The 24,900-nt window shown below is 40.9% G+C and overlaps 1 long non-coding RNA gene across 4 annotated transcripts in view; it reads left to right on the top strand.

Moving 5' to 3' along the window:
* Positions 1-24,900, top strand: part of LOC109955799 (uncharacterized) — a 131,927-nt gene that overhangs the window by 57,898 nt on the left and 49,129 nt on the right. For 3 of the 4 annotated variants that reach the window (XR_002274339.1, XR_002274337.1, XR_002274336.1), the window contains exon 5: positions 23,277-23,377. The exons of the other annotated variant lie outside the window; for it this stretch is intronic. This is a non-coding gene — a long non-coding RNA (uncharacterized LOC109955799). The remainder of the gene's footprint in view (positions 1-23,276; positions 23,378-24,900) is intronic. 4 annotated transcript variants of the gene reach the window in all.

The following is a 24,900-nucleotide window of genomic DNA, read 5'->3' as shown; positions in this document are numbered from 1 at the left end:
ATGCTGCAAAGTAAAAGCAGCAACAGCATTAAGTTTTTAAGACTCTGTATTTTGTAACAAGGTTGAATGTGGGAAGAAAGTTAGCAGACATCCTCTCAAGACCTGCTGGTCTCATTTCAATGCAGAGATAGGAGTGTCGGGGCTCTCCTCTGAAGTCACAACTTCTGGCTCACATGATGGGAGGGAGACGTGGCGAGATCTGCTCTCTAAAGCCAATCAAAAGACCTGAATTCTATTTGTTTTGTTTCAAGGGAAGACGACAAAGGGGGCCTCAAGGTCTTCTTCAAGATGGCTCTGAAGCTTGAGAGGAGAAAAAATAAGTATAAAAAAGGAGAACGGAAGAGGACCGATGCTTTCAAGTGCCCGTCCTTGGTGAGACCTTTGCAGTGGTGCCAGGTACACAGCTTTTAGGAAAGGAAGGAGTGAGCAGGAGGGGGCTGTTTTTTTTTTTTTTTTGTCATGTTAGCACGTGGATGGGAGTTATTAATATTCTCAAAGACAGAATTTTCTCTGCCGGATTGAAATAATGGATCATACTTAAAAGGGGAAGTACTCATTTCAGGTTTTAATACGGTAAGCCTGTTGGAACCAGTTATTGGAGGTGCTTTGCCATTGTCATCTTGCGTTTCTCCTTGAGGAGATTAACTGGCACTGCTGAAAAGGCCTCACAGTATCCCGGATTTTGCTCATTCTGAGAATCTGCCTGAATATTTTTCTTGATTTGTGTGTGTGTGTGTGTACTGTACGTCTGTGCGTGTGTCAAGTTCCAAAGTGTTTCACGTATTTTGGCTTCATGTTCTACCTAATTATTGCATTTTGATCCTAAAGCAGGAGTGGCCTAATCCTCTGCTGTACTGAAGAAATCCTGTTTCAGAAACTTTGGTAATAAATTTGGCCTGTTTTAATAGAGACTGGGAAAGTAGCACTGTGACAGCAGAAGGACAGCCTCCCTGGGAAGCTCCTCTGTTTCATCATATTCAAATTCATGTGAGGAGACAGTGGAAGCAACTTGCACAAAGTTGGAAGTTGTTTTAGGAGGAAAGTAGAAATCACTCATTGAATATTAGAGGCTCTGTGAACTGTACATATGTGTAACCGTACCTTTTGCACCCACATAATTTGTGTGCTTGCACAAAGCAGCATTGTTCGAGCTCTGTGATTGTTAGACAAGCAGTACGTCACCTTTAAGCACTGATCTAAATAACTAAATACTTTTACTCAAGTGCTGTACTTAAGTATAATTTTGAGGTTTCTCTACTTGAGTATTTTCATTTTGTGCTATTTCATAATTTGATTTAAATACATTTTAGAGGCAAATATCGTACTTTTTACACATTCCATTTATGTTTTATAACTTCAGTTACTAGTTACCAGATTAATACAGTAACTACAGTATAATCATAGACTGATCTCCCAGTGGAAAGTTCACAAGCTACCCAGCAGCATGTAAAATACAAGCTACTTAAAACTAGCTTCACCTTTACCGGCTGCGACGTTAAGTGTGATAATAATGCATCAGTCATTTTAATGCACTAGTGTCAGACACATTAATATTAAATGTGCCATTCTCCATAGTGAGTACTTTTACTACTTTAAGTATGTTTTAATGTTATTGAACACAAGACTTGTAACAGTGTTTTTACACTTTGGTTTTGTTACAGTATTAAGGGGTCAGAGTACTTCTTTCACCACTGTTTATATGAGAGTATTTGACTTTTACTGTACTGATTTGTAGACCTACCTGCACTCCACAAATGGTGATAATAGTAGAAATTATGGTGACATTTATATTGTAGATAACAGTGGAATTTAAGATGAAAATAGCTGTTTTTGTTCGGTCTCCAGATGAGAACAGTCTTTGGCGACTCTTCCTCATGTTATGAGAGGCCCTCTGGGACACCTTAGACCCCACCTTGAGAGCCACTCACAGCTCATTTGTTAAGATCCGTAGGTCAGCTGAGAGCTTTCAGCCGATGTGACGCGTCCTCTCTATCAGACTAAATCACAGCAAAGAGATCACGCCTTTTATTGGAGTGTAATGTTATACATGCTACCTAAACCTCACTGCAGGACATGCTTCTTTGTTATTTTCAGATGCCTTTGCACCCTCCTCCCCCCTCTTCCCCACGGGTGCCAGGAGTGAGCATCATTCTCGGATCATTACTCCTCAAAGAAATTTAAGCATGGGATGCCATTTAATTTTTTTCTCCTCCCCAAATGTAGTCCGTCATTAGAAATTCTAGCTGTCATCGTGATGCCATTTTTGGTGCGGAGTGTTTGTTGCCTCATTTCTTTTAATTTTATCTCCATTAGCTTAATTCTTTTTTAATATTTCCATCTAACGAACTTTACAGTCCATTTTGTCTCAGTGTCTTGCTAAGCGAGTTTTATGAAGCAGGCAGTTGGCTTTTCCATTTGAGAGCGGGTGGAGGAGGGAGAGGGCCAGGGGAGGGGGGTAATCGAGGAGGGCCCCCATGCTTTTGTCAGCTTATTTTTGGCACCTTAGCTAGCAGTTCTGCTTCTTTGCCTTGATTATACAAGCAAACAACTGCATGAAGTTCATTAACAATAAAGCACAGGCTAATTAAGCCAAGCCCCTTAGACAAACCAGCACTGTCATCCTGCATGTGTTTGGAGCTGATTGAGCTGTTAAAGATTTACCTTCACTTGTCTTTTACCTCTTTCGCTCCCTCGCAAGGGGCCTTCAGTGATTTCCTTCCGAGGTCCTTTAACCTCAAAGAGTCCGCTGATGCCATTCAGCTTGTAAACACTTCGCTTCAATGTACAGTTGCCTTACAAGGCCACAGTTGTTTACTTCCTGCCTTCATGATGTTGTGCTCTAATATGCTGCCGGCGCCATCAAATCTCCCCAAGGAAAACTGTCTGTCAATTTATCTATATATCTATCTATCTCCTCATAATGCTGTTAAACAACACGCTCATCCTGTTACTACAGGCCATGACGTGGCGCCATAAATTACATGTGAATCAGTCCCGTGTCTGCCCAGAGGTTGTCAGATACACTATTAGCAAAACGGCCCTCCAGCCCTTTGTTAATGTAATTTGCTTAATTGCTCTGTATCAGTATATAAATGAGACATGTTCTCTTGCCTAGGTCCGCAGAGAGCATTCTGGACATATTCATTTTAATACTTGTGTCCTCTTAGGGTTGCTGATCCTTTTTTTATTGCTTGAAGTCCAGCGATGAAAGTATGCAGTAGGTGAAGAGGTGATCCTGGAGGAGTGACTGAAGAGCCGCTGACATCTAGGGTTAAGCTTGTTGTGCTGCAGATTCATTTATGGATTTGTATTGTAAATAGAGACACAAAAATATAATGCCGTTATGATGATATTGTATGTCTGAATAGTTTAGTCTTATTCTTTGCTGAGGGGTTCTTTTTATAGCACTTGTCAGCTGCAGGTAGAGGCCCAGCAATGTGGAGACCAGCATCTGTAACCTCAGTCTACAGCTCTACTGCAGTGCTTGTAGGCTACTTTCTGCTGCAGCTTCCTCCTCCATCTCCTCCTCCGTCTCTGGTGGTGGCTCTGCTTCACCCCAGGGAGCGACAAGCCGCCGTTCCCTGCTGTGACGGCTACTCTTTGGTGTTTAATTACAGAGCAGGGTGAGGAGCCTGCTTCTCTGCTCTGATGAGATGATGGATGAGAGGCAGAGGGCTGAGCGGTAGAGGTGGAGGCATAAAGGAAGTGACTTTAACCCTAATCTGTGACGCATGAACGTGGCTTCTGATTGGTGCAGACCTGGCTGGAGGTGGCTGAAAGACTATTTTAAAACCTTAGGTTTGCCATCACCACCATTTTGGTTTATATTTCTGTTGAGGTAAGTGGCTTCAGGATTTGAGTCAAATGTTTCTTCAGACATTAGCAAAATCAGGTGCTTATTTGTCGTCCATATTGACCTTGGGATCAGCTGTGTGGTCTTCTGGCTGAAAATGTCTAGATACCTGTCTGCACTGCAAAATCTCACCAGTGAAAAGATAGCACTGACCTTTAACTTGACAAAGTTTCGACTGGGATACAAATTTATCCCATCATTTGTATCTCTAAGTGAATTTTCAAGCCTCAACAATCTGCCAGAACAGTAACATTTCACTTTGTTTCCAGAGATCATGTACATCAAAATTTTTCTAGACCTTAGCATTTTTATATTAAAGCAATAAAGAATAAAGCTGAAACATTTCTATACACCACGGTGCAGGTTAGTGCAGGTGTGTTGTATATTTTGTCATCTGTGACGGCAAGTGTGGAACATCAGTTTCGAACTCAAAATGTATTACACTGCACACAGATTTTGTACCTGAGAGTAAAACTGAATGTAATTTTTTTTGTTGGCAAACATGTCGCAACATACAGTATCTGTGCACGCATCGGAGAGTGCATGTTGTTATGAAGTAAGTGTAGCCCTTAAGGCTCGTTGCTGCAGAATGAACTAAAACGTAATGGTTTTTAAAAAAAACTGGAAAACAGTTTATAAAATTGAAAACAGGCTGGAGCATTATTACTCTGACAGACTGTTTCATTTTGAAGGAACATGGGTCTTAAAGACTTGATAAGGGGATTTTTGCAGTGTGGGATGAATCAGAATTGAGGAACTGCAAAAAAAGCTGAGATCTAAGCCACATGTTAGGACAGAAAATCCAAATTAGGACACTTCTACTGTTGCCACAGAGTAAACAGAGGTGCTTTGCTTAAAGGCCCCTGAAAGAGGGGAGAGTAGAACTCCTGCTGGTTTTGATCTGAGATGGTTTCATCACTCCGTCTGATGTTATAAATCTTGCCGATCTTAAGTTTCGGTATGCGCAGTATCTCTATTTATCCTTCTCACTTTGCTGCATGAACAAATCCAAACTCAGCAATTTTCAGGTGTCTCTTCATCAAAACACAGAACTGTTAACAGTACATGAATGTGTAAATTTACCCCAAGAAGCCAAAACCCCGACCATACCCAGGCCATGTGTCTGTAGGCTGAAGTTTAGAGCTTTTGTTAGCGCTGCTCCAGCAGAGACTGTGATCAAAAGCTGTGAACAGAACCTGAACAGAGACACAGTGTGCCATTTTGAGGATGAGCGCGACATACGAGCCGTCAAAGCGGCGATATGAATCTGTGCTGTAATTCGGAGAAAAAGAGATTAGAAGAAGATAATGGTGTCATATCTCAAAAGTTAACAGTGAGGCCCGCGTGAACTGTGAATAATCTTATAATTACTGATCTAATGCCATTAGGCCTGACAGAAATAGAGAAAGCAACGCTTGGATGGGGCGCAGTTAATCAACTGTGTGCTCCTCGTTGGATCATCAGTACCCCCGCGCACGCTAAGGCCAGGAATGATGATAGGTATAAGTTTAAATGACAGCTTAAAGGAACATTACGCCACACTCATATTTGGTTAACTTCCCCGACCAAATGGTTCAAAAACGTGACACTTTGTTAATGTGCCTCTTAGCCTTTTATCGCCTCCTCAATTTGTGAGGGTTTTTTCTTATCTGCTCTTAATGTGCCTCAGGCTGTTCTTCTTCAGGGCAAATCCAGAGTGACTGGAGCTCCCTCACCTTGTGTGCTCATCTGATCCCCGACACTGACTGCTGATCTGACTGTTAAGCCTCTCTTCCAGGTTGTACTTGCAATGTGAGAGTAGTAACGAAAAGACGGTGCTGGAGGCTCCCTGCCTCCGGTGCCTGTTGTTTTCTTTTATTTCACTTTGTGTGGGAGAGAACGTCGTGACAAAGTGCACACCCAGAGTTTGACAGTTTAAAGAAAAGATCCACCCGCAGATTGTCATCCACTGTTTGATCTCATCAGTCTGTGATGTTCAATTTGATGGTTGAGCCAGTCTTTCTTCAGCAATTGTCTGAAGTAAAGTACTCAAATTTATGGTTTACCAGTTAACTGTGGGAAGAATGACTGTTACAAAAATAGCTGGTAAGTGTCAAAATGTCTGAGGTTGGACCTTTCCTGCTCACTAATGCAAATGTCACCGAAACATGAAGCAACAGTCAGCACTTATTTCAACAGAAGTTGAACTTGTTAAGGAAACAGTCCAAAGGCTGAATTGACCCAGGTCCTCAGTCAGGCTGGATCCAGTCTAATCTGTTCTGGTACGGTCTGAGGTTTCCTGTCGCAGGAGTCTGTGTGTCACAACCAAGCAGACATCACCTCAGCTGGGATTATGTACACCACAGAAGAAAACCACTTTTTATGAGGCAGATGCAAAATGCATTTGACATGCATTGCTACTCTTTTTGACTGTGGCTGATTTGTTAATTGGACGGGGTCTAATTATCTTTTGGACAGACCCTGGCTGTCCTCTGGTCCACTGGGGAGCTTTCTTTGTGTGAAAAGGGGTTTGAAAGTGGACACTGAGCTTCACAGGAAGTACAGTTTGGTACCTTTTATTTATGTATTTGTTTACTTTTTTCTTTGTCAGCTGATGGTGACGATGGAAACAGGACACAAGAGAATAACCACAAGACAAACGTCCCCTTGTTGGAATTAAACCAGGGAAGTTAGCTGCATCCAGTTGCACACTTTATAGTATTTAGTGTGAAAAATGTGTTACTGCAGACAGTCTTGAAGGAAAAATGCATATTTTGCCCAGTTTTATTTTCATTTCATCAGTAAAAACCCTATTTTAATAAAGGTGCATTTCATTTTGCTTAAGCTAGCCATGTTTTCCATGGCTTCCTGTATTAAATATTAGCTGCTCTGAGTACAGTACAGTGATTGTTGAGATGATGTATTACCTTGAAAATTACAGGTGTTGGAAATCAAATCAGATTTGTAAGCTTTTCATGGTCTTTCTTACATTGCTTAGTTCCAAGGAGGATGTTGACTGTCGCTGCTATGTCGGTGAATAGGAGAGTCACCTGAGTGTTTTGTTGTACAGCGAGTCCTAAGGCAGTTAAAGATGCACACTTAGAACGTGTAGGTGCAAACAGCTTACTCTGTTGTGAAACTGCAGCTACAGTAATTCAGCTCTATTTAAATGACTGTGTATGAGATCCACATGAGTTCAAACACATTTCATCACATCAAGTTTTTTTACAATTAGGAGAAGCAGCAAATTCCAGACATGCGGTACAAGAACAATTTTCACAACAACAGGTTTCAAGTCTTTATAAAAAAAGCCTCTGTGTGTGCATCTGTCTCAGAGGAAACAGCAAACTGCCTATAATTATCAAGTAAAAGTTGTGTTTCTTGTGTGAAGTCTGATGGCAGAAGTGCTACTAATGCTCTTGTGCAGTTGTTGCTTTAAGGTCATGGATGAAAAATTCCATTTTGCTGCTGTACAGTAGCTCAGCTTTGAAGCTAATGTGATCATTAGTGCGTTGCTGTCTTTGTTTACCCCATGTTTCTGGGGTAACTGTACAGACGCGAATGGATAAACATTTTATTTGCGATCACACCTTTTGCAGATCTTTGTGGTTTTCATTCGACCAGTAACAAGACGCTCAGAAACTCCAGGAATAAACAAATATGTCAGACTTCTTTGAGGCTAATGGTGTCTCCCCAGATGAAGTTCCAAAATATTCAATTTTCATTTACAGGCGGTTACAGTTTGGGATCCCCAAGAGTAAGACTTTTGATTACACAACCTGCCATCTCTGTTGGAAGTTGGTCTTCTAGGGAATAAACATGGACCATAATTAGGGAAACATGCAGATAGAGTAGCTGAGCGGTAATGGTGGTGGGCTGACTAGGCTGGTCTTTGGATGGGGAATAACGAAGGCGTTCTCAGTTTGGACTGATGAACCTTTGGTTCTCCCCAACTGTTTGGGTGGTTTCAGACTTTTCTTTTAGCCTGCTACCTTTGTTCTCCATTGCGTGAGACATAATGTGTGCATGTGTTTGTGCAGTGGAGGGAGTGCACATCATGTGGGACATCAACAAAAAAATGACACCTGCTTTGAATAAAATGATCACTGAAGCCGGAATCCTTCATCAAAGTTTCACAACCTTTCTCTTAAAATCAATTTGACAGTTGCCTCTCATTGGAAACTATTGTATGTACATGGGATGGACAAAATAACACATTTATGACACAGCTTTCACAAATATTAAACTGTATAAACAGTATGCAGATTTTAGGGATGTAATGATATTTGTAATTTCACAATATTGGGACAGGAAAATGTCTCGATACCATTGTGTACTTGTGACGATATATATCAGGATATTACATAAGGTTATTTTGCTAGAATATCTGTGTTCAGGTCTGAAACTGACACAGTGAATGTCTTAATGTTGACTTTTAGAGCTGTTATGTGGCAGCATTTATGTTTTCCTCTATCAAGAAATGGCATGAAAAACACTGAACAATTCACACATATTGCTGGACAAAGGCAATACTAGCCACGTTTAGGACTGAGACAGGATAGCATACATCTTTCATGAAGGAAAGCAGGAGCACTTTAAGTTAAAAGGGAATCATACAAAAAAATGATGATTTATTTAGTAAAGGGCATTTTTCATCTTGTCATTTTTTAAATATATCATGGACTTTTCATTGTGGCAGTATGGTATTGAGTTTTTGTTGTCATTACATCCCTAGTAGATTTAATTTAATATACTTTGTCTTTACATTTGATCTGAAAAAACTGATCTTGATATTTCTTTTGTCTCCACAGCCTTTCACATAAAGACCTCTACTCTTTTTTCTGAAAACATACATTAAAGCAATTTCTTCTCATCAAAATAACCGGCAGCCTTTTGACATCTGTACAGTGCATGCGTATGGGTGGCTGCAATCACACACTCACAACTTAGTAGGTTTGACTGTGTCACTTGTGTTTGTGTATGTGTTGTGTCGAGTAGTTGTGAAACACGACATGACGGCAGAGAGCAGTCCCACGAGGGCCTCCATGTCATGTCGAAAATACCATAACATGTGCATTACACTTAAGTGATTCTTCTTCCATCTGCTAAGTATGACAGCATTAGCATATCCATTTAATTAGTGCCATGCTTAAAGCATTCCCCCTTTTAATCACCTTATTGTATTTACTCAGCCACTGGTAGCAGAAGGGCTCTGGTTTAAAAAAAAAAAAACTGTGTAAGCACTTTGGAAAAGGAGTAATGATTGTTTCTCAATATTGATAGAGATGACTGCTTTTTCACATCAGATGTTTATTTAAATTTACCAAGCAATAATCTGCAGTTTGGTTGAAATATGTTATAAGAATAATAACTTTCATCATTTCATTTGTTTGGTGTATCTGTATGCTTTTTTTTTCTGCATCTATAATTCATAATGATCGCACATTAACTTGCCAGCTGCTGCCATGTTGTTGAAAAGAAGGTGTCACCGTCCTCTTTTCATGTTTGCTAGAATAAAACCAACACATCTGATCTTCCTCTCTCTCTGTTGTTGGGCCTCCTTTTCAAAATCAAACTATTAAGGAGGGTGGGGGTGCGGCGAGATTGAAAAATTGTGCACCTCTTTGAATGGCTTGCATTTACATTAATGAACTTGATTTGAATGGAGGTTCATATCAAGCCTCATAGATTCTGCACTGTGATTTTATTAATTGCAACAGAGGCGTCATTGTTTGTCGTTTTGATGCCAATTCAATTAAAATCCCATTTAGAGGGTAATAGATTAGGCAGTGTAAACTTTATGTGGAAGATGCCTTGTGACTAATATGCGCCACTATGAAAGGTCTGCTGCAAAATCAACTGCTGTGTGTTTTCATGCACGGGCATTCACTTACAGTACATGTATATCATTCAGTTCTATAGGTGGTGTTTGTCTAAGCATGTGTGCGCGCATGTGCATGAGTGTTATCTCCTCTTTGTTAAGTGAGTGGGTTCACTGCCAGCATCTGTGCTGCTCGGCTCACTTTGATTCATAATTGGTCGTCTTTTGAAGGAATTAGCAGCTTGCACTTTAATTTGAACATCCACAGTAACGTTATGTAGGACCTAATTAGATTTGATATAGCGTTTAATTGTAGGGTTAACGTGCAGTGATACAGTATATTAACCTGAGTTTTCTCATGTTTAGAAGTTGGCTGGAAAGCTAGAGGGAGTCAGTCTTGAAGGTTTTCCTCTGGGCGGGCTCCTATGTTGTTTGATTTAGTGAAATATTGTTGTAGTTTTAGTTTTTGTGTGTACTGTAGGTGGGTTGGCTCACCCAAATTACAAAATTCCACATTGACCTGTATGTATGTTTTGGAAGCCTGTTCCTCTGTCTGACTCTGTAGTTAGAGGACTGTTTTATTAATTTGAATTAATACATACATAGAAATATACTTAATCAAACTTTTATTTCAGACACACTGAGGGTCCATAAAATAATACAAAGAAAATTTAAACAAATACTGTCTTTTTAAAAGGAGTGCCATAAACAAATTCTCATGTCAACAATACAAGTTAAAATTTCAATTTATTACAATATTATTTAGATTTAAAATGTCAAATGTTTACTTTAGAGACTTCACATAGAAGGAAAATAGCCTTTACTATCTCAAAATTTGGACTTATTTCTCTCTTTTGCTACTCATGACTTCCCACTGACACGGGGTCATGTCCTTAAAATTTAGTTCAAAATTTTTGTCCTTGCGTTGGCCAGTTAATTTGCCGCCTCACTCCCGGTACAGCGAAGTCACTAATTGACAGTTTAACCACTGATTGACAGTCACTTTTATGTCAATGAAAAGGTTATGTCCATTTACACAGAAGCTTCTTCAGATGTTTTCTCCTGCATTTTATTCTCAAAAATAGTAAAGTCATAAGCCTGTTTGTCACGTCACATATTCTACTTGACGGCTGAGACAAACCAGAGTCCTCACACTCTATTAGCCATAATCCTTTGCTATTTTCTGATAGAGCTGTAATGATACTGTTTTTCTTTAATGTTAGTGCACAGACATATCATTTTCTCTCCATGTTTCGCTATCTGGAGCTTTTCCCCTCCAACAAATGTGATTTGCTGTAATTACAATACACCCTGTCTGAGGCACCTGTGCGAAAACTGCTGCCAATACAAATTCACCGTGTTTTTCTCATTTGCTACAAGTCTGCTAATTCACCCGGAGGAGTCGAGCGCAGTGCACACAGCCACTCTGAGGGAATGTTTTGCATTAAAAAATCCTTTTGAGCCGATGTAAGTTTGAGAAGAGGAGAGGAAAAAAAAACTGTCTTGAATAATGCAGTGAGACGGCACAGAGCAGTATACATTTTTAATTACTAAAGTGACTAATATCTAGGTTTGGCTTTGAGGTTTTTGTTTAATGAAATATGCATTTGTATTTTGTTCCTTACAGCTGAGTTGGATACACAACCCTGAGTTAGAACTCTTTTAGTAGTGAGGACGAAGGTCAGTAATATATGTTCAGGTAATACATGCAAATGGGTAACTGAGTTTTATGAAAGGGAGAAATGAGCCACACATACCTAAATAACTGTCAGGTTGTTGGAACTCATCCCAATAACAGCTTCAGTTACTCAAAGTTACATCTAAAAGCAGAAACGTGACTCTTGTTTCAAGTTCTTGAATGTTATTTTTCATCTGCTTGATGCCCAAACTTTCATTTTTAAGTGCTGTATATGACAAACGCATGTGGTTTCATGCAAACGACTGCAAGCACATTTTATACCATGAAGAAAAAAAGGCCATAATGATGATATTTCCTCTTTTGGATACGAGTATAGAAATCAACAACTAGTTGTTTTTTTTTTGGTTTGTTTTTAACCTTTAATTAACCAAATAGTCCCTCTGACATTTGCAAAATCTCATTTTCAAGCAACTCAATATGCAGAGAGCAGCGTCAAATGTAAAAACTAGCAGGCAAACAACATATGGCAACATGCAGAAGCAGAACGTGATCAAAATGAGGAGCAAATGTTTTTATTTTTAATAAAATTACTTATCGGTGCTTTGGTATCAAAAGAAAATCATGCCAGATTTTAAAATCAACACAAGATGTGCACAAAACTGGATTTAAAACCAATAACAGGAGAGAATTTTTAACAGGCTCTGAACTCCATAGATTTCTGCTGCTTTGTTGGACTTTCTTGAGGTGATGCAGATGACCTTTGCACAACAGGGTGAGAAGGGACAAAAAATTAGAACTGTGCTCTGTGTAAAGTTCTTTTTTAACGTTTCACATTTGTCTGTGCATTAATTGGAGCGCCTTCCCTTTCTAGATGGAGCGCATTATTTATGATACAGCCTCAAACATGTAGTCTGAAGGCTCATGCACACACTGTGTTTCCCCCACCAAGACAACCAAGGCTCTCCTGACACCAACATTGTCTCCTGAGTTAGCGGATGAGTGCCAATCCAGCCTTACCTTTGTGTTACCCCATAAATTAAAGTTAAATGAGTGCAACTTTTAGCTGAGCAAAAAGTAGCAGTGGCGTTTAAATGGAAAAGTAAGTCATTAATCAATCATGTCTCGTCAGTCCACCCACACCCCGTTTTTAAAAACCAATGTCCAAGGGAGAGCCGGCTGCTAACCAGAGTTTTACATCCCACATTTTTCTGTGTTACAGAGATCTGCGTCTGGCCCAGAAGGGAGAGTCAACCTACCTAATTTGAGCAATTTTTGATAACTTATTCCATTTCACACAGCACATAGTATTAATTTTGATGTTGTATGCTCTTTCAGTGCACTTAGCGTCTCCTTTCTTTCACTGCGTTCCCGCAAGCTACTGTACTTTCCTCACAGAGGAACAAGACAAAGAAAAATCTCTTCCTGGCTGAATCTCTGTTAAAAATGTCAGGCCTAGGACGCAGCAGCGACAGGAAGGCTGCTCCCCGCACGGGTCGAGCCGTAACGGTGGGGGAACGTGTTTACCATGACTTCTCAAAGTTCAGTCAATGCAATATGATGTCAATTAAAGGTGACAAAAACTTTAACACTTCCATATGCAGCCGCAGTGCTTCAAACCACAGAGTCTGACTTTGGGAGTGGAACTATTAAGCGGGTGCCAAAAAATGTGCCAAGTGTCCATATGTTTTAGAAGGTGCACATTTTTATTATTCTTAGTGAGATTTGTCCTCGGCAACCCCAGACTTTCTTCATTAGTTAGTTAGGAGAAAAAAGAAATTTTACTCCTCCGCCTTTCTCCAGTTATTTTTTTAATTGTTAGATTTTTTTTTTTTTTTTTTTTTTTTAGGATTTGAAAGAGGCCCATGCTTTCTTCTTCTCTTCTGGCCTCTGCTGTAGTTTCTGCTTTTGCTTGGCTCCTGTTTGCAGATTTTGGTTGTGTGTAAAACCTCCCGTCTGTTTCGTTATCTCCTCATCCCATCCACTCCAAGGAACGTTTGCAGAGTTTTCGTCCAAAAACAAGAGAGCCACCGTTGTTTTTGCCATCCTGTGAAAACCTCATAACTTCAGTTATGGTGGGGTTTTTTTTATACGTAGTAGCTTCAGTATAAAAACAACATGCTGCTCTGCACGGATGAGAAAAGTCCACAACTGTCTGGCTCGTGTGCACCTTTCAAAACCAGTCGAAGCAAACAAATTAAAATGTGTTTGCTGTCAAACTAAATAAAGCAGTGTTCTTAGTTTTTGAAAAGTTGACATGGAGATGCAAGCTTTTTGCTCAACAGCAGAAAAACATGAAGATGCTGAGTGGTAGTTAAAGTGAATAAATAAAGCACCAAAATAAAAGACAAAGCATTCTTTATCCAAACTTAACATCAGAATAGAGACATTATCTTTCCACCCTCTAACCTTCTCTGTGCCACTATATCATTTATCACATACCGGAAAACTCTGTACATGTATGTTCTGAACACTATGACTCTGACCTTTGACCTCTTCAGTGCCGGCGTCTCACAATCCTGACATTTGTGGAACTTCTGCTCGTTTTTCTGCTGTGCTTGTTTGATCTTTTCTGGGTTAAATGCAAGTGTAACTGTGAGATGAAAAAAGCCGTCTATAGTGAGATGATTCATGCTCATTGATCTGGCAGTGCTTTGTAGGTCCCGTCCAACAGGAAATAGCTCCGACAGGAACCAAACCAAAGAGGATGAATTAGGCATTTCCTCTGGGCCGCTGTTAACCCTCGCTGTGCTGCTTGGAAGGCTGTGCCATAATACAAATACATGCAACAGAGACATGTACAATACAGCTAATCCTGGTTATGATTTTGCTGTAGTATTAAGTATTTGCTTGACAATTTGTATTTTTCAAGACTGTCTGTGGTGGGGGTTTTTTGTCAGTTTTGTTTGTGACATCTCAGGTGTTTTGGGGTTATGTCGTGCGAATTTTCAGAGCAAAAAATACACACTTCTTTTTGAAATGAATCTTGTAAAATCATCTTTTTTCCCCCATGCCCCTTCTGGCTACTCGTAGAATTACATACAGTATATGTACACATACACTACGCAGTCTGACTGCAACAGAACATCTTTCCTCATTAGATAAAAAACATCAGCTTTGTTTTTCTTTCCTCAAAATACTTTGATGATTCAGCCTCTGGTAGAAATGTGCAGCTGATTTTGTTTCTTTCCTCCTTATTGAGATGTTTTGTTTAATGCTTCAGGCAGGAGTTTGAATATTCAAACCAAATATTATTTTACCTCAGAAAGCTCCTGAAGGCCAAGCTGTTAGAGTTTGGATTGATGTGGATTTCATTTAATGATCTTGCACTTGCTGGTGCGCAGCTGAGCAACCCAGGTAACTACCACTCTGCAAATAACAAATAACAGACTTTTGTACAAGCATCAACTGCTCCTGCATGCCTGCACGTTGTTCCAGTCTTCCTATTTGTCTTTTTCTAAAAGAGAAAGAAGAGGTGGAGCAGGAGGTGGTGGTGAAGGAGGAGGTGCCGTCCCTCCTGGCAGCTGAGGCCAGTGAAGCTCTGTGACAGATGGGGCCCAGTCACAAAACTCAGCCTCAGGCAACATTTATCCCCCAGAACTTTCCAGAGGGTGCCCAGATTTACCTGATCAGAGAAATGTGGATGGAGGGGTGTGCGTGTGTGTTGGTCTCCAAAAATGTGCTGAGGAAGATTTGACCGCATGTCATGGCTGACACAGAACCCATCTGCCTCAAACCTGTGGCACTCTCAGATCCCCCCCACCCACTCATTGTTCCCCTTTACACCACCCCTCCACCCGCTGAAAATGAAAGGCAGATCAGCAGAGCTCTTATGATGACTCCACGTCGCCAGCTTTGCATACCTTCAAATGCATCGGACCTCTTACTTTGAAAGTCACACACAAGCTGAGACTATAAAGGATGGAGCTTATGCATTCCATGTGTAATGCCACGTTGAATTTCCGGTCCAAACGGTTTCTCCTCCGTCTGTTTTAGTAGATGACACCGAGCTGCTGGGATTCCTGCCGCTTCTATTCCTCTTTGAACTTTTAAGATTATGACCACTGATTTCACTGATGCAAAGGCCCCTGCTTTTGCAGAGGGACCACCTACGCTGTTGCGTCACCCCAGCTTTAGAGAGGTTCTTTCACCACCAACAGTAGTTTTGGGTTTTTTACTAGAAGATGGAAGACCACCCACATGTTGGAGGATTTCAGGAGGTCTGTGCACTTAGAGTATGAAGGGTCTGCTTAGTGCTTATATATACAGTACATCAACCCCCATTTTGGTACTATTTACTATTGATAGCATTTATGGCTGAATTTTATTTTACAATTCACTGTATTTACATTCACTCATTTCATTTCTATATAGAGTAAAAGTTTCCATTGTTACCGGTGGAATCATTTTTTCTCGGGACTTAAATTGTGGTTGTGACCTGGAAGAAAAACTTTGGTTATAAGTTTGTTGTGTTACTGTTTGGCTTGTTGATGGTCTTCTTTAACACAGCAGTGACAATCTGGCAATTTTGAAGCATAATAATACAGCAGACAAATGGAAAAGAATGTAGAGAGTAAGGGGATATTAAATAAAAGTAAACATTTGTATAAATAAAGTAATTTTGATTAGTAAAATATGGGGGTCATAGGACCTCAGGTGGAACAAAATGTGGTGGTGTACCCTAAGTCAGTTTTGTAAACCTAGCAGGGAAATGCTATGTTAAATGGCTGCAGCTACATAGACTGACATTGTTAGCTGAGGAAAGAATAAGATGTGGGTTCAGTTTAAGCTGCAGTGGCAGTTAGTGACAGTTCCTTCTCTGATGCACTTTGAGACCTTTGTCTTGCGTTGATTAAGCTGCCGTCACTGCAGCGACAGATGAGCTGCGAGTTATGGGATCTCTAATTGAGAACAAAGGTGTGTTGTTGTGGCTGCTGCGGGTGTGCGAGGTGGTGATGGCGGCGTATGTCTGTGTGCGCGTGTGAGGAAGGTGTCCAATTTCTTCTCCTTTTCCGAGCTGTCCACCTTTTTAGCTCCCGCTTCACTCTGTAATTAACACCTGCCTCCTCAGTATAGCAGAGTGATGGTGCTGCGCCAGAAAGCCTCAAGCGTGTTTGTGTGTAGGAGAAAACGTAGAAGAAAAAAGATAGCAAGATTGACAGTTGTAGCATTAGTTGTTCTGATTGCCTGTGTGTGTATAAATATGTAAAAATCTGCGTATGAGAGATGGTGAGTACAAAGACAGTCAGCAGTATCATTAGTGGCATCGCTTCAACACAAAAACACACACCACTCTAACCTCAGAAATGTGTGTTGCTTTCCTTTTAGCTCGCGGCCGTGTTTTCTGGTGGCTCTGTTCACCCCCCCTTTCCTGCTATGACAGAATGTGCTAGTGGTGACATAAGGCCAGAGAAACAAAGAAACAGACGGGCTGGACACATGAATATGACATTATAGCTGACTTTTCTGTAGTTAAAGCTGTAATCAATCTTACACAGTGGCTGCTTCTGTGGCACTTCTTTTCTTGCTGTTCAAGTTGTGCATTTAATAACAAGGCAATATGGCCTCCTGTTTCTACACAACCTGTTTGATTGTTTAGTCTATGTCAGAAAATAGGGAGTTACTGTATATTCATTTCAGTTTCTCTGAGTGCAAGGTGACTGCTCCAGATGTCCTGTTTTGTCTGAAACCCAAATATATTCATTATTGAACAGATTTGAGAGGTTAAAAACAGCATTTTTGGGACATTTTTTCCTCAATTGTGTATTGATAATCAGAATTCTTGCTGATTATTTTTCTGATGATCGACTTATTGCGGCTTTACCCAAACTGACATTTTCTAGAACCGGTGGAGCAGTGAGTCAAAATGAGAAAAATCATTTTAAAAAACTAGAAATACCTAAATTAAATTGAATCAAAATTGAAATGTATTATTGCATTGAAAACATGAACTATACCTGTATAGATTGAAAAGTAAAATGTGTAATGATGCAACCTTAATGTGCACGTGTGTTCATATGAAAAGAGATTTAAAATGTATCATTTATCACATATGAAATTGTCCTCTGTGTGTGTGTGTGTCTCTCTCGCTCTCTGCAGGACAGGCTTTTTAGGATTGTACTCTGTGTATTAATAGCCTTAGCTGAGGTTATGTGGGCCTGTGGGTGCCTGGTAAAAACTGTCCTCCTACACTGCTCAGTATAGACCCATAATTTAGCCCAGGCTCACCTACCCACAACCACCTAATGCATGCTGGGTACTGAGACGTTAAACGCAGAGTAGGAACCTGTAGAGGAAGGCTGCTTGCAGTTCATCTCCCCTCATGTCACACTGTATGACATGCAGAGAAGCAGTGTTGTTGTTAGTAACTGTAGTTGCACTGTGGGGTGAGAACAGTTCATTTGTCAGGTTGTTTTAAAATGCTATTCATTATTGTCCTTTGGGAAACATTTTCAGAACGTTGCCTGAGTAACTAAAGACCAAATACACATTTTAAAATCCCATTTAGACATGACTGACCGCAAACATGTTCACACAATCAGTGGTTGTGGTGAGAGGTTGAGCTCACCTGTGTATGTGTTGTGATCATTACACCATCATCTGCCACTGTAGTTTTGTCATTGAAGAACAAATTCCCTGCTTCGAATGTTCAGCTGCGATCACAGGAATTCCCATATTACATACTTGTACAAAATATATTGTACAAGTAGTTTTCAAAATATTTAGCCTTCTACAGTGTTTTTCATAACTGTACATGGAGCTACTTTTGAGTGACTATTTCATTATAAATGCACTGTACAGAAAACGTGGGTCTGTACCCACAAGTGATGCAGAAGGTCTCCTGTTTGTTTATAGATAGAGATTAGAAAACATCTTTTGACATATTTATGGAAATGAGGTAAAACTGAGTGGCTGAACTAGAGAACGTGTCATAAATTGATTGATACCGACGTGGTATGATGGCTTCACCTGTCGCCGAGACTTGAAAAGCCTTCAAACACATCTCAAGTTGTGCATTGTTGTTTGCACACGCCCACCTGACACACATGCAATTTGTTCATTCTTCACCAAGATGCAGGCTCCAGCCTGTCACTCTGTTACCTGTTGTCCTTTAAAAAGCACAATAATGTAGTAAAGTTTAATTTTATGCTGTGATCATTTCATTGAGACTCGCTGTCACTCATTTTAATGGTGAAAATGTCTTGGACTAAAACTCAGATGTTTCTTAGACAAGTCAGATGGTGAGCAACTGAACTTTTCCTTCCTTGTGAAGAGCTTAGTTTCTACAGTCATTTAAATGTTGAACTGCTTCAAAGTTTCCCTGTTCAGTTTTTCACTCCTAATGATCCGCCTTCCACACGCTCACCGGGTGAGAAAGTCACGCCTCGGGTCTACATTGACTCCTAATCGCCCAGAGTTACCGCTGCTTTTGGGGGGATTTAGTGTGTTTTTTGGCCAGGAGCCGCTAAAAAGGCTCATAAGCAAATGAGGGAAAAAAAAGGCCTTGGAAATCTAACTTTCTGGAGTTTGGAATCCGGCCAACTTCATCAGAAATGAACAAAAAATGAAAAACTCATATAGTTTCATATGGAAAAATACACATTCTGGTCAACTGCACACTTGCATAAAAGGCCTGTGCAAATATTGAAAGTATCCCTGAGCCAAATATCCCTCACAAACACATTTATACAGTCTATATATATTTGCCATGTTACTTTTCAAGATCTGTGTGGTTAACATAGGGGGTTGACAGCTTATTCGGCCTCCCTCGCTATATCTCTCCCCCCCCATCACATATGAACAAGAGTAAGAGCTCCACAGACCTGGGTGTTTGCGACTTGATGACTGAAATCACCATAAACCACTAGAGAAAGATGAGGAATGATACTGGAGGGGGAAGTTGTGATGAGGCAAAAGACAAAGATGGAGAAGCAGACAGGTGGAGAGACAAATTAGAGATGTGTAATGGGAGAAAAGCTGCAGACACAGAGAGGGAGAAGTATGTGGCGGACATGTTGGCGGTCACGTTCTGCTATCACCTTCTTTTTGACCGGAATTCACCCTCCCCTGGCGAGTTTCTCCCATCTGTTCCTCCACTGAGCAAAACTCTTCAGCTCCCAGTGCTGCACACCGACACCCACTGCCTTCCTGACATGATGTTATGAAATACGGCTGTTATTGTGCAGGGCATCTTTAATAATTTGACATATATTTAGTCAAACACTGAATGAAGTCATGGTGAATTGTTTTTTCTCTTCCAGTGATGATAAAACAATTGATCTGTTATTTGTGTACAAGCTGAAGGTAATACTCCCCCTCTCTCCTGACTGAGGCGTGGAATTCTTGGACCTATTGTGCCACACACTGCACTTTGGCTCAACTCTTATACTTAGATTTTTTCAGCCCACAACAGCCAGGTGTAAATCTGGTTGTCACAGGGAGGTTGCCAGGTTTGGTGACATCATGCTTGTATAGAAGCCAAAACCAGTTGGCCAACAGCCTAGTGCTCCCACTAGACCTAGATTCTACTGTATGTGTGTCAGTTTGCCAGAAAGTTCAAAAAAAGGAAAAGGATGAGCTATTTCTTTAGCAGTATTTAAGAATGGAGCTGTTTGCCACAAGCAGTGCAGCATAAACAGTGTAAATATATGTTGTGATGGACAAATGAATTTGTCCGTCACGTTCCTCAATAGTCTGAAATTCAACCTCTGACTTCTTGTTTTTGGTTCTTAAAACATTTTAACAATTCTTCCACCAAAGGAGAAAAAACTCCTTTAATTTTCCTGCTTGAAGGGAAATGAAAGCTTTAAACATCACTGGAAGGACATGTTTGTGTTTTCATCTATCTGCTAAAGACATCTTACTGGAGGAGCGTCTTTGTATTAACTTTTAAAATTCCAATTACAAAGGAGGTTTAGGATCTCTCAGTGGAGTTTGACTTAGAGTCTGTGTTTGATCTTCCATCCTCCGCTGGGGCCTCCTCCTCTTCTGCCTCTTCACCTTCTCCCTCCTCATATTAGTCTACCATTCTGACCCTCTTGCTCTGTTTCCTCCACCTTCCTTTTTGTCCTGTGTCCTCTCCTTTCTTCCTCCTTATGCTCTTTCTCCAACAACTCTTCCATTTACTTTCTTCCTCCTCACCCTCATCTTTCTTCTTCTTTCATCTGTCCTCTTTTTCTTTATACTCCTTCTGATTTTCTCCCTCTTTCCTCATTCTTCTTGTTTTTCTTCTTTCCAGGTCCCCTTTTCTCCATCCTTATCTTCTTCTCTTCCCTCTTTCTCCTCTTTCTTCCTGTCTACCCACCTTTTTCCTCCTCCTTACGTCATCTTCCTCCATTTTTCCTTACCATCCTCCTCATCTTACCTATTCATTTTCTATTTCTCTTTCCTCCTCATGTTCCTCTTACTCCCTCATCTTCTTCTTCCTCTTCTTGACTTCCTCTCCTCCTCTTTCTCTTTCTTAATGGGCTTTTTCATTTTCTCTCTCGTTCTGATCCTTGCCTTCTCCTTTCCTCTCTGTCCTCTTCCTCTGTATATGAAGTCTTTTTTTTTCCTTTGGGTGCTGGTACTTCTCTTTGTCCTCCCCCCACCCTCTTCCTCTTTTTTGCAGTCTGTTTGAGCCTCAGCTTGGATGTAGAGGTGGTATTTCAGGACAAGATAAAACTGTGTGTGTGTGCACTGTGTCTAATGTGTGTGTTCAGCAGCCCTCCAGTGGCTGCTAAACGTTCCCTTTGTGGCTGGAATAACAGCATTCGACAGCTTACACCTTGCTGAATACCTCCACTAACAGTGTGTCGACAGCATAACGCCTGTGTGCGTGTGTGAGTGAGAGAGAGCAAATTCGAAGCTACCTCACTACCTATTCGACTTAATAAAGGAGTGTCTCGGTAACCATTACCCCCACAGCCATGCAGAACAAATTACATTTAATGGGGTTTCTTTGCCCCCACAGTAATTTTCAGCATTCGCTTCAAAATTTCAATTTAGTGCTTAATGCTAAGGTTTCCTTCAATGTATTATAGAGCAATATTATACCAATTACGGCGTCTGCGAACATTAAATTAAATGCATTAGCACAATATTGGAGAGAAAGGCAGCCGTTTGAAACAAGTTCTGTTCCAAAGCGATGCAGGCAAATGATGCGGGATATGAAAGCTGCCCGAAGAGGCTTGACATCGCAACACAATTATATTTGTTGTCTTACAGTGTTATCTGTGCTGAATCGTTTACTTTTTTATATTCCATATGGATTCTGTGCAGCTGGCACTGTCTTCTTTTAACAGTGCTTGTCACTGAATGAACACAGACTCGGTGTGTCAGAATGTGGCGGCTTCTGTCAGAAGCATTGGAGATTAGAGTTCACAGGCGGGAGGTGAACCCGCCAGGATTAGTGCCTTGTACGACTCCAGGCCTTGTGATTGAGCAGGTGTTAGTGAACTTCTGCCTTTTCTGTTTTAATGAGTCATTTTAGTTTTCCCGTCAATATGTTTTTCCAAGGGACTGCCTTTGTAAAGATGAATATTACTTTTAATGCAGGGCACAGCATCAGTTATTTCCTTATGACTGTCCTAGAAGAAAAGGAGCTGGTTTCATAATATAAATAGTTTCAAATTAAGAGCATCGGCTGTTAGTAGTAGTTGAGGGAGAGAACCTGAAGTAATGAGTCCCCCTTCTAAACTATTAAAAAATGAACCTGAGTATCAGTATTTCTTATTCAACAAGATTATTTTCTTTATTTCCATCCCTGGCTGAACCAGACGAGGACGCATCATTCCTATAATTCACGTGACCCTTGAGTGTTGAGTGAGGGAAGGAACCAGATCTACAGCAGCGGAAGCAGTGGAGGGAAAGATGGAGAAGGACAGAAAAAAAAAACAGATGGCTGGATGGGGACCAAGTGCGGACCGGTCACATGACGGGCGATGTGCCATAGAACTTCCTGCTTGCTTTCCCTCTCTGTCGCAGCAGTTGGTGTCACTACTCACGCCGTCTGCGTGAATTCGAGGCCCCAGCTGAACAGATTGGCCAGTCGGTGCGGATCATTCGCAGAAAACTCTGCTAATCTCCCACCGGCTGCCTCAACCACACTCACATACACTGTCTTTCTTTCTTTCTTCCGTGCAGTCTTCTCCTGAAAACTGTGTCGAGGGAGGGCAGGGGATTTAGAAAACATGTCATCATGAGCTCTGTTCCAAATCAAGATGTCCACCATTGTGATAAAAAAGAAACCTATTCTTACAAAATAATGCAGTGCAGTTTTGAACCATCTTAAAGGAATATCACGCCCTGAAATGCTTCACATTTATCAACAGGCCTGAACTGTTTTATGCCACTGATGTGGAGGTTTTGTTGTGTATTAACTTATTTTTGTCATACCTAACACTATATTATGCTACTACATGACATACAAAGCAGAGATGATTTCTGACAGTAAGTGCACTTGTTTTAGCAAACAGATTAACCATTTAACCACCACTTGTCTTGCAGCCACCATGCAAGCTCACAAAACAATGTGGATGAAGCGACAATGTAATTAAAGTCTGAGGTAGACCCAGCCATCGCCATCCATTCCAGTGATAGCTGTTGGAGTGCTGCTGATTATTAAAAACTGTACCTGAACTTCAGACTCCAAACGTGTGCGGCAGCAGATTAACAGAGGTTGCATTTTCTTAACAAACATATTTAAATGTCAGCTTACTGCAACACATTGTGCAGCTGTATATAGGAAAAACAAATATCTTGTTGGACTTGGTAGATGCTGAATATTGAAGGGATCCGGAACAAGCTCTTTGCCTTTCCAACAAGAACTGTTGACAGTGAACAACTTACTGTAAAGAGAGGCTCTAGCTCAGGGGCCCCTGCTTCCTCACAAAATTACTCCTTTCTCTGTGTTTTCCTTCAGCATTCTTCCTGCGTCCTGCCTGGTGTTTTTTCTTTTTTTCTTTGAGAGCTGAGCATGAAAGTGACTTCCTTGATCATCTCTGCAGCCTGCGGCGTTCTCTTCAGTCTCTCCATTGCCATAATGGACTTGAGGGTCACGACTCGCTTCCTCCTGGAAACTCGCCTTTACTGAGAGGAGTCTTAAGATGTGAGCGTGCACACACACACATATGTTCACAAAGGCAAGGGCTCATATAGATGCCTCAAATACTACAGTAGTCAACATCAGTAAAAATGCATTGGTTCACCGTCAAACGTCAGTGTAATCTGAATTACTGCGTTTAATCTTATGTTTTATTAATCTTTTTATTTTTACTTTAAAATTGTAGTTGTGTTGTTGAGTATAAGCCTGGATCACAGAAATAGACACAGTAAAGGGTGTATCCAGTATTATCGGTGACATTTTGTTAATGTCCACTACCTGCAGTTTCACAGATTTCGTCTACTGTATGCATCATAACTGCAACTTGTATAGTTTAACAGTGGTTTAGGGTTCAGGAAAAGTCCCAGGTGTGGATTTAAAGAGGTCACTGTTAGCAGCTTGAAGTAGGAACCGAGATCTGTTGTATCAGAGGAGCCAATGACCTGCAGGATTGTCCAGTATGAATGTGACTGGCTCGCTGGTTAGTTCAGTAGCACAGTGCTAACAGCCATCATGGATCTCCTTTTTAAGTTCTTGACTTTTCAAGTGGTGTGTCTAATATTGCTCCTCCATTAAGAGCTGTGTATCTCGGACGCCGCCTATCTGGGCTTAACCTCACCAGTGAGATAAGACCTTCTCCTGCCCTCAGAACAGCTCCGCCTGCAGAGAAACGTGTGTACGAGTGAAACTCCACTGTGTGACGAAGCCACACTGGATTTATTAAAATCCACTCCAAAATGTACTCGTGCTTTATCCGGCAGAAAACGAGAGCACCGTTTATACCTCTTGGCTGCCCGGGGTCCTGCCTCTCCACCTCGAGCCGGCCAAGGAGCGCTTCTCCTCTCCAATAACCCAAAGGGTTGAGATGCCACTTGTAGCAGCCGAGCCAAAAGACATTTTAAGTGTGCACTTCAAAGGGGCCTTGGATTATGTTCGTGCACAGTCTATCCTGAGGGGATCCTTTGAAGGGAAACTTACTGCAGAGCCACTGGTGGCCGCTCAGTCTGTGTGTGTGTGTGTGTTTGTCTAAACCCATTTCACTCACTGCTGTTGCCACCGTGTTGTGGCCTTGGGAGGGGTTTTCTCCTGCAGAAGTTTAAGTGTAAACAGAATTGAAAGAATTTTACTCCAAAGCATGGAATCCACTTTGGGGAATACAAACCATCCGTTTCAAATTTCTTAAACAAGGAGTATCTAGCTGGTAAAGAATCGGAATTTTATCACAAATAGCTCCAGTGTTGTGGTGCATAATATAAATGTGCATGTATGATGATCTTTGAATGTCAAAAAACTTACAGCGGCACAAATATGTCGGGAATGTGAGTTTTAACTAATGAAATTAAGGTAGACTTAATGGTCACAGCCATGGATTGCACAACTCCAGCTGGTGTTTGCTGATATTTTAAGGAAATGATTTCTATATCAACAGATGCATTGGAGTGGTAGAAAAGATGCTTTGAAATTCTAAAACACAACTGTGTGGTTTATAAATTGGTTAACTAAGCACTTAAATACCTCTGGTTATGTGA

The sequence above is a fragment of the Monopterus albus genome, unplaced genomic scaffold, assembly GCF_001952655.1.
Source record: "Monopterus albus unplaced genomic scaffold, M_albus_1.0 scaffold16.1, whole genome shotgun sequence".
Lineage (NCBI taxonomy): Eukaryota > Metazoa > Chordata > Actinopteri > Synbranchiformes > Synbranchidae > Monopterus > Monopterus albus.
This window is presented reverse-complemented; position numbering and strand designations above follow the sequence as displayed.